This window comes from Bos javanicus, chromosome 6 (genome assembly GCF_032452875.1).
Source record: "Bos javanicus breed banteng chromosome 6, ARS-OSU_banteng_1.0, whole genome shotgun sequence".
Taxonomy (NCBI): domain Eukaryota; kingdom Metazoa; phylum Chordata; class Mammalia; order Artiodactyla; family Bovidae; genus Bos; species Bos javanicus.
In genome coordinates this window covers 61,067,869-61,077,940 of record NC_083873.1, presented here as the reverse complement: position 1 = coordinate 61,077,940, position 10,072 = coordinate 61,067,869, and positions in this window count along the sequence as shown.

Below are 10,072 nucleotides of genomic sequence, written 5' to 3'. Positions count from 1 at the left end.
TGCCCGTTTGATTTGCCATTACATCTCCAGCGTCTAGCCCAGTATTTGGTCCAGAGTCAGGGCTCAATAAATACTTAGAATTTAATTTTTAAAAAACACACCATTACCAGTTGGCCAATTTTCGTCAATAAAAAATCAACCAACCAATTATACAAGCCAGGAAATAACCGATATATACCTTTAGAAATACAGTCCACCTTACTCTAAAAAATGCAGGCTGAACAGATTATACTACTTAATTCACTCTCAGAAAGTTATCAGTGAGGGAGGCTCAAAATGTGTCTCAATTTAAAGGAGGGCAGAGTGCATCTAGGATTCATATATGGATCAAGGGAATTCTTAAGTAACTTCTTTTTATTTTAGATGCTTTGCCCTTTGAGATATCAATTCCTTGAACAAAGAGTAAAAGTAATTTCCCTAATGGGAAGTAACGGAAAAAAGTCTTTAGAAAAGTTTAAATTATATTTAAGACATGAAGGACGTTTTACTTGAGGAAGTTAAAGCTTATAACAGAAAATTGCTGTCGACTCAGTAAGTTGCGGTGTAACCTTGACCAAGCCTACCATCCTTCTCTGTTTCCAGTTTTCTCATTTGCAGAATAGGAACAAGCACTAGGTTTTTTTTCAAAACTAAAATTCTATAATTGTGCAATTTCATCTAATGATAGAAAACACTGGCTTGAATCACTTTAAACATACGGATTATAAATCATTAAAAAGGAAAGGTGGTCTTATTTAAAGTAACAAAATACAGTATAATTTACGATAAATTTCATTTTGTTTAGTGGAGATCTTTTAATAGGGCTTGATTAAGGATTAAAAAGGATTTGAAGTTAGAATATTCTTTGTTTAGAATTGTCTGTGCTAACCACTGTGGCTGGACTGAGCCTGTTTCGTCGTCTTCCTGGGCACATAGCTAGACTCTAGTTTCTTCCTTCATAGTAAACTGTGGTCATGTGTTCTGGCTGATGGAGCATTAGCAGAAGTGATACATGCCACTTTCAGACATGGCCCAGTAACACCTCCGACCCAGGATCGTCCCATTCATATTATAGAAGATGGCAGGGCCATAACGTGAAAGGATTCTGGCCTGATTTATCACTCAGAGGAGAGCTGCTAATAATCAGGTATGCCTGTTTTGGTCTTTCCATGAACAGGAAATAAATATCTGTAGTGAAAAGTGAAAGTATAAGTCACTCAGTTATATCCAACTCTTCGTGATCCCATGGGCTGTAGCCGACCAGGCTCCTCTGTCCATGGAGTTCTTCAGGCAAGAATACTGAAGTGGGTAGCCATTCCTTTCTCCAGGGTGATCTTTCTGATGCAGGGAAGAGGGCCCCGGTCTCCTAAATTGCAGGCATGGTTTGAGTTTACAACTACTAATGCATATTTAACTAAACAAACCCTCACAAAATGTGTCTTCAGAAGAGAAACTGCAGATTGAAGAGAATGCTAATTCTCAGTGTGTGAAAATTCATTGAACTGTACACTTAAAGATACCTGCATTTTTCTGAATGTGTACTAAACCTTTTCTAAAAAGCAAAAAGACTTTAACTTTCTGACTTTTGCAAGCAAAGCAATAAGAAAATCAGATGTTATTTCTTAAATACAATTTATCATGTTGCTTTTCTCCTACTAATATATTCTTTATAAAAAAGTTTTGCTAACAAGATAAAGTGTGGTCCTCCCAATATTCTCTAGGAACTGGGCCACTCACTGCAATATTGACATTTGGAAGGCACCAGGGCATGGTAGAGATTGGATTCAGTTAGGTTGAGCTCAAATCCACTCAGTGCCTCATTTTTCTAATCTATAAAGTGGAGCTAATAATATGTATCTGCTTAGGCCATTAAATGTAGAACAGAGTGGCTCAAAGCACGAAGTTGGGATCAGGCTGCTCTGCCATCACTGTCTTGGGTGAGATACTTAAATTCTCTGTGCTCTGTTTCTTCAACTGAAAAGTGGGGATAATGGTACATATTTTGGAGAATTAAGATGGGAATGAAGGGAGTTGAGACATGCAGAGTGCTTAGAACAACGCCTGTCACCAAGGTGTATGCAAATGTTTGTTTTATTGCTATTGTTGTGAGGATTCGCTAGAATCTGGACAAAGATTCACCCATATTGTAGACACTCATTAAATGGCAGTAGTGTAGTATTCAAAGGTGTTTGGGAATACTTGTTTGTACACAAAAACGACAGAATCTTAGTTTGACACTTTCTGTATACACAATACTCTATTGTCCAGAAATTTTATTCTAACCCATTTTGGTTAGGTCCATACCACACTTGTGTATTATAGTGGTATATATTAAGAGTACATAAGTAGGTATACTCATATATATGAATACTAAGCAGATGCCATTTGTAAGTGAACATACTGTACTTATTTTGAAAGCACGTGCTTTAAAATTTTTTGCTGATAACACAATCAGAAAGGAAAGTTTGTCCTAGCTGAAAGATGATTCCATCAATTTTCTCAGGTAAAGGGATAAGTACATCTTAGAGTGCTTAATTCTCCAAGCCAGGCTTCAACACTGCATGAACCAAGAACTTCTAGAGGTGTTCAAGCTGGATTTAGAAAAGGCCGAGGAACCAGGGATCAAATTGCCAACATCTGTTGGATCATCGAAAAAGCAAGACAATTCCAGAAAAACATCTACTTCTGCCCAAAGCCTTTGTGTGGATCACAACAAACTGTGGAAAATTCTTCAAGAGATGGGAAGACCAGACCACCTTACCTGCCTTCTGAGAAACCTGTATGCAGGTCAAGAAGCAACAGTTTGCACCGGACATGGAACAATGGACTGGCTCCAAATTGGGAAAGGAGTACATCAAGGCTATCTATTGTCACCCTGCTTATTGAACTTAAGCACAGAGTACATCATGCAAAATGCTGGGCTGGAAGAAGCACAAGCTGGAATCAGGATTGCCGGGAGAAATATCAATAACTTCAGATATGCAGATGACACCACCCTTATGGCAGAAAGTGAAGAGGAACTGAAGAGCCTCTTGAGGAAAGTGAAAGCAGTGAAAAAGCTTGCTTGAAACCCAACATTCAAAAAACAAAGATCATGGCATCCAATCCCATCACTTCATGGGAAATAGATGGGGAAACAGTGGAAACAGTGACAGACTGTATTTTTGGGGGCTCCAAAATCACTGCAGATGGCGACTGCAGCCATGAAATTAAAAGACGCTTGCCCTTTGGAAGAAAAGCTATGACAACCCTGCTGCTGCTGCTAAATCGCTTCAGTAGTGTCCGACTCTGTGCGACCCCATAGATGGAAGCCCACCAGGCTTCCCCATCCCTGGGATTCTCCAGGCAAGAACACTGGAGTAGGTTGCCATTTCCTTCTCCAATGCATGAAAGTGAAACGTCAAAGTGAAGTTGCTTAGTCCTGTCCAACTCTAGCGACCCCATGGACTGAAGCCTACCAGGCTCCTCCGTCCATGGGATTTTCCAGGCAAAAGTACTGGAGTGGGGTGCCATTGCCTTCTCCGATGACAACCCTAGACAGCATATTAAAAGCAGAGACATTACTTTGCCAACAAAGGTCCATCTAGCCAAAGCCATGGTTTTTCCAGGAGTCATGTATAGATGTGAGAGTTGGATCATAAGGAATACTGAGCATCGAAGAATTGATGTTTTTGAACTGTTGTGTTGAAGAAGGCTATTAAGAGTCCCTTGGACTACAAGGAGATCCAACCAGTCAATCCTAAAGGAAATCAGTCCTGAATATTCATTGGTAGGACTGATGCTAAAGCTGAAGGGCCAATATTTTGGCTACCTGATTCACAGAATCGATTCATTGGAAAAGACTGTGATGCTGGGAAAGATTGAAGGCAGGAGAAGAAGGGGATGACAGAGAATGAGATGGTTGGATGGCATCACCAACTCAATGGACATGAGTTTGAGCAAGCTCTGGGAGTTGGTGAAGGACAGGGATGCCTGCCTTGCTGCAGTCCACAGGGTCGCAAAAAGTTGGACATGACTAAGAGACTGAACAACAATATATATCACTATAATACACAAGAGCAAACATTTTAGCATAGTGGAATAAAGGAAATTACCTATAGTTTAAAATGTATTACTAACTGTGATGACTTAATGTGATCATTAGCCAATATCTCAAGGCTTAATATATACTTGGGGTGAGTTTTATTGTTAATGAGTGTGCATGTTAACCTATTTTAAACAAGATAATTTCTTGACAATTTCAAAATTATTTATCTGACTTATGTCAGATCTGATTAGATCATCTTAAAAAAATCTCATTATAGCTGATGATATCTTTCTAGAAGTATAAATTCTGCTGTTTTCATGTTGTTTGTGTTTGCTTTGTTAGAATAACCTTCAGTTCAGTTTCTCCTTTTAAGCTGCTTTTCTATTTGGGCTTCCCTGGTGGCTCAGTTGGTAAAGAATCCACCTGCAATGCAAGAGACCCAGGTTCAATCCCTGGGTGGGGATACCTTGGAGAAGGAAATGGCAACCTACTCCAGGATTCTTGCCTGGAAAATCCCATGGACAGAGGAGCTTGGTGGGCTACAGTCCATGGGGTCGCAAAGAGTCATACTCAGCAGCTAAACCACCATTATACTGATGAGTCTTTCCAGAAGGATAAATTTTTCTGTTTTCAAGTTGTTTGTGCTTGCTTTATTAGAATGATCTTCAGTTCACAGTTTCTCCTGTTAAACTACATTTCTGCTTTCCTAGTTTAATTAAAACTAGAAAATCTAACTCTCAATCTATTAAACTGGGCACACTCTAAATTGTAAGATGTTTCACTATGCCACTGGCAAAAGTTTACATTAAGAACCCTAAAGGTGCTCCTTCCCTTCTCTGGGAGAGACTGTTGGACACATGAATCTCTGTTGGAGGGACTGGATGAAGGCAGGAATGTCCTTACCTATTTCACATGTTATTTAAGTTACATTTCTGACTTTTAAAGATAAAATCATAAATACAAGCAGAAGTCATAATGTTTTTTCCTACATATACAAAGGGTCTTCTGAGGCCCTCTTCTCACTTCTCACTTCTGTCTGCATGTGGTTTGTGTGTGTGTGTGAGTCGTTCAGTCGTGTCTGACTCTTGATGACCCCATGGACTATAGCCTGCCAGGCTCCTCTGTCCATGGAATTCTCCAGGCAAGAACGCTGGAGTGGGTAGCCATTCCCTTCTCCAGGGGAACTTCCCAATTTAGGGATTGAATCCGGATTTTCTGCATTATAGGCAGATTCTTTATTGTCTGCCACCAGGGTGTAGGCTGCCCTAATTCATTCTCTTCTAGTTGAAAATTTTTATTACATGCCAGAGAATACTACCCTTCCATCTCAGTCAGATCTGAAGATTTCTGTCTTAATGGGAAAAAGAAATTTGCCTTCTGTAATATAGTAAGTACTTGTAATTGAAACCTCAGTTATAGAGCAAGAGAAAACTGAACAGCAGGTGTAAAGCCTGCCCTCGGGAGGAGGCTGGTTAGCTCAGGGGCACAGAACTTGGCCTTGGGCATCAGTCACACCTTGATCTGAGTCCTGGTTCTACTGCTTACTATTAATAATTGTGTGAACTTGACGTAAGTGAATCAATCTGGACTTCAATTTTCCCATCTGAAAAGGAGTGATAAGAGCTGCTGCATTAGGTAGGAAACATGTTAGGCTGCTGTAAAGAAAAACATAGGAGGGGACATAGGAGGAGTAGCTCAAAATACACTGGCTTACGAAGATGTCTGACTCAATGGACAGGAATCTGAGCAAACCTGGGAGATCATGAAGGGCAGGGGTGCTTGGCGTGCTGCAGTCCAGGGGGTTGCAAAGAGTCAGACGGGACTTAGTGACTGAACAACAACAACACAAAGATACAGCTTTACTTTTACATGTAAAGTTCATGCACACTGGGCTCCTGTCTCATGATCAAATGCATCTTTCAGTTATTGCTATTATGTCTGATTGCAGCAAGAAGGAAAGAGGAATAGGAAAGGTAAGATTCACTACTTTTCTTTTCAGATCCTGAGTGGGAAGTCTTTTAAATCCCATTGGCCACGCCTTAGGCACGTGGCTGGAGCTAACCGCAAAGGATCATGGAAAGCGTAGTATTTCCTGGTGGCCAGGTACCTAGCTCCAGGTTTCTATTACTATAGGAAAACAGGAATAGGATAGAGATTAAATGACATCTTTAGCACAGAACTGGGCCCATGACTAAACTACAGAACTAAAGATCACTATTATCATTATTCAATCTCTAAGTCTTTTGCTTCCTCTTAAGCAAAATGAGTATTGATTGACTGCTTCATTCAGTAAACAGATATTGAGTACTGATCTTGTGGAAGGAGTGTCCTGCCTATCTCACCAGGTGAAAGTGAAGTCGCTCAGTCCTGTCCGACTCTTTGCGACCCCGTGGACTGCAGCACGCCAAGCACCCCTGCTCTTCATTATCTCCCAGGCTCCCGTAGCCCACCAGGCTCCTCCGTCCATGGGATTCTCCAGGCAAGAATACTGGAGTGGGTTGCCATTTCCTTCTCCAGGGGATCTTCCTGACCCAGGGATTGAACCCAGGTCTTCTGCATTGCAGGCAGACGCTTTAACCTCTGAGCCACCAGGGAAGCATCTCACCAGGTAGTAGGTATCAAAACAATAGTAACACAAGTGGATGGGTTTTGAAAATTTTATCATCTATCTAACATCTATTGTCTATATATGTATCTTTCACTTGCAAGGGATCATTCTTACTTTCATGTTGACATCTTCTGAGGGCCTTGTATCACAGCTAGAAAAAAGGATAGAAAATTTCTACTATTTTTACTGAGAATATGAAAAAGAAAAATACTAGGAAAAATGGGCTGATGGGGGAATCGCCTTGAAAGATTGGAGGTGAGAAGCAATAGAGCAAAGTGGAGAAGACCTGGACCGTGGATTGACACGACCTCATGTATCACACAACGTAGGCTGTCTAATAACCGCCCAAATCAGTGTTTGACAGCAGTATTTTCTCCCAGATCTAAGGCTTGGCAATAGCTTTGCTTGCTTTTGCCAGACTCTTCTTAGATTTGCTCCATCTTTTCATTCTGGTTCTTCTAGGTAGGGCAAGTTTTTGTGGCAGGTGGCAGGAGCATAAGAAGTCAAGCTACATCATGAAAGTGCTTTTAGAGCCTCTATTTTTTTCTACCAGCCTTATTGAGATACAATTGACACTTAACATTGTATAAGTTAAGGTGTGCAAATGTGATGGTTTGCTCCACTTACATACTATCTAATGATTCCAACCTTAACACCAGCTACTGGCTCCATCCTGTCACATAGTTATCATTTCTTTAAAAAAAAATACTAGATATTTATGAATTTACTGACAATACTGGGTCTTCCTTGCTGCACAGGGGTTACTTTCTAGTGGTGGTGCTTGGGCTCCTCACCATGGTGGCTTCTCGTGTTTCGGAGCCTGGGCCCTAGGGCTCTCGGGCTTCCGGAGTTGTGTTGTGGGGGCTCAGGAGTTTGACTCCTGGACTGTAGAGTGTGGGCTCAGTAGTTGTGGCGCACGGGTTTAGTTTCCCTGCGGCATGTGGGCCCAGGGAGCCAACCCGTGTTCTCTGCATTGGCAGGCAGATTCTTAACCACTTGACCACTAGGGAATTCCAACCATTTCTTTTTGTGATGAGAACATTTAAGATATATTCCCCTAGCAACACTCAAGTATATGTTACAGTGTTATAGCTATAATCGCCATGTTGTGCATTAGATCCCCAAATCTGCTAATCTTATAACTGCAATTTGTACCCTTTGACAATATTTCATTTCTCCCACCTCCAGTGCCCCCCAACTCTATGTTCCTCTCTTCTATGTTTCTCTGAGTTTGACCTTTTAGATCCCAAATATGTGATATCATATAGTATTTGTCTTTGTCTGATTTACTTCATTGAGCATAATGCCCTCAAGGTTCATCCAGGTTGTCAGAAATGGCAGGACTTCATTCTTTCTCATGTCTAAATAATATTACATTGTACATGTATATGTACTGCATCTTCTTTATCTATTCATCCATTGGTAGACACAGGTTGTTTCCATATCTTAACTAATTGTGAGTAATGCTGCAATGAATATGAGAGTTCAGATATCTCTATGAGGTTGAAGCCTCCGTTTAGATATGGCATCTCCATTCACGCTTCATTGACTGAAACACATCACATGGCCAAGACCAGTCATTAGAATGGAGAAGTATTTTCCATCTTACAAGTGAGCACTGCAAGGCAGAAAAGGAATATATAACCATGAACAAATAATATAGTCTAAAACCTCCTGAGTTTGAATTCCCAACCAGCTGTGTGATCAGGTGCAAGGCTCTTAACTTTCCTGAGCTGCATTTATTTAATATAAATAGGAATTTAAAAAAAAACCCTAGGTGGTCAGTTGCTCAGTCATGTCAAACTCTTTGCGATGCCATGGACTGTAGCCCTTTAGGCTCCTCTGTCCACAGGATTTTCCAGGCAAGAATACTGGAGTGGGTTGCCATTTCTTCCTCCAGGGGATCTTCCCTCCCCAGGAATCGAACTTGCATCTCTCGCATCTCCTGCATTGGCAGGCAGATTCTTTACCACTACTGCCACTTCGGAAGCCCAAGAGCCCATAAGATTGTACTTATTAGATGATATAACCCCTTTAAAGCAGAATTTCCTAGTGGCATGCCACAAATGGATTAAGAATGTGGCATAAAAGAGTATTTTTCAGTCCATAGACCAGTTGGGTAAGAGAAGCTCACCCAGTGGCCTCCTGCCACGAACAACCATGCCTGTATGTTGGCTGCACAGATAGAATCATTTTCTTTGTGCCTTGATATGAAAAATAATGACAGGCACTGAGAATGAAAGTACCTAGATGATGCCTGACACTTAGTAAGCTTTAAACCAGAAGCAGCTGTCGTGACTGATGCGTGGAACAGAGATTGAGGCGGCAGTTGGATGGCAATGAGGCATCAGTAGGAACCACTGACAGGAGAATTCTTTCTCCACCCCCAACCCCCACTCCCAGCAGTTTCAAGAAAACTCTACTTGATGCTTTGCTGTTTTCCTCTCTGTGACCCTATGGGGGTCATGACCTCTCTCCACCCCCACCCCCCAGCAATTTGAGAAATCCTGGGAAAGAGGATGCGGAAGACAATGTCCAGAGCCTATGCTCTGTGTGACCAGAGTTGAAAGTTGAATCTAAAAATATGTCTTACTATAGAACACCAATTGTGGCTGTTTCTATAGTCATTCCGGAGCTTATTACAAATCTTCCCCAAAAGAAATTCCTGGAATTGTGCTCGTCTGTGAATTACTGGGAAGACACAGTACCATTCTTGGTCTGGCATGTGGTCGAGGCTGACTTGTAATGGTCTGATTTGGAGCTTCTCACCGTCTGAGAGTGGGAAGCCAATGCTCTGGGTCTCTTTAAACCAGAATCACTCCTGGATGCTGAGACAGTCTTCTCTTACTACCACAAAGATGAGTGTCTTCAGTATAGACCAAAAACTGAAGGCAACACCCTAAGTCATTGGAATATGCTGCTCATCTTTAGGCTAGTTGTACTGGTAGGCAAACATGTCTGTGCACAGAGATGTCTTCCTATTATTTTACTCTTGTGTTTTCCCAGTACCTAGCACAGGTGCAGTCAGGACCTAGTGTCCTAAGACAAATATAACAGTGCAGAAGATTAACTTGAGAACTGAAGTTTTAAAAATAAAGCTGGAGCCAATTTTTAGGTGTTATGGAAACTCAGCTTTATCCAAAGTGATTTCCATGGCATGACTGTCAGTTTGTTTGACACCGATTTAAACTTTATTCATTACTTCAACAGAAATGTATGTATTTTTTAAATTATTTACTTATTTATGGCTGTGTTAGATCTTCACTGCAGTGCAGGCTTTTCTCTAGCTGCGGTGAGTGGGGGCTTCTCTTTCTTGGAGCATGCAGGCTTCTCACTGTGGTGGCTTGTCTTGTTGCAGGGCACAGGCTCTAGGGCGTGCGGGCTTCAGTTATTGTGGCACTTGGGCTCAGTGGTTGTGGCACATGGGATTTCTTGTCTCACAGCTTGTCAATCCTCCT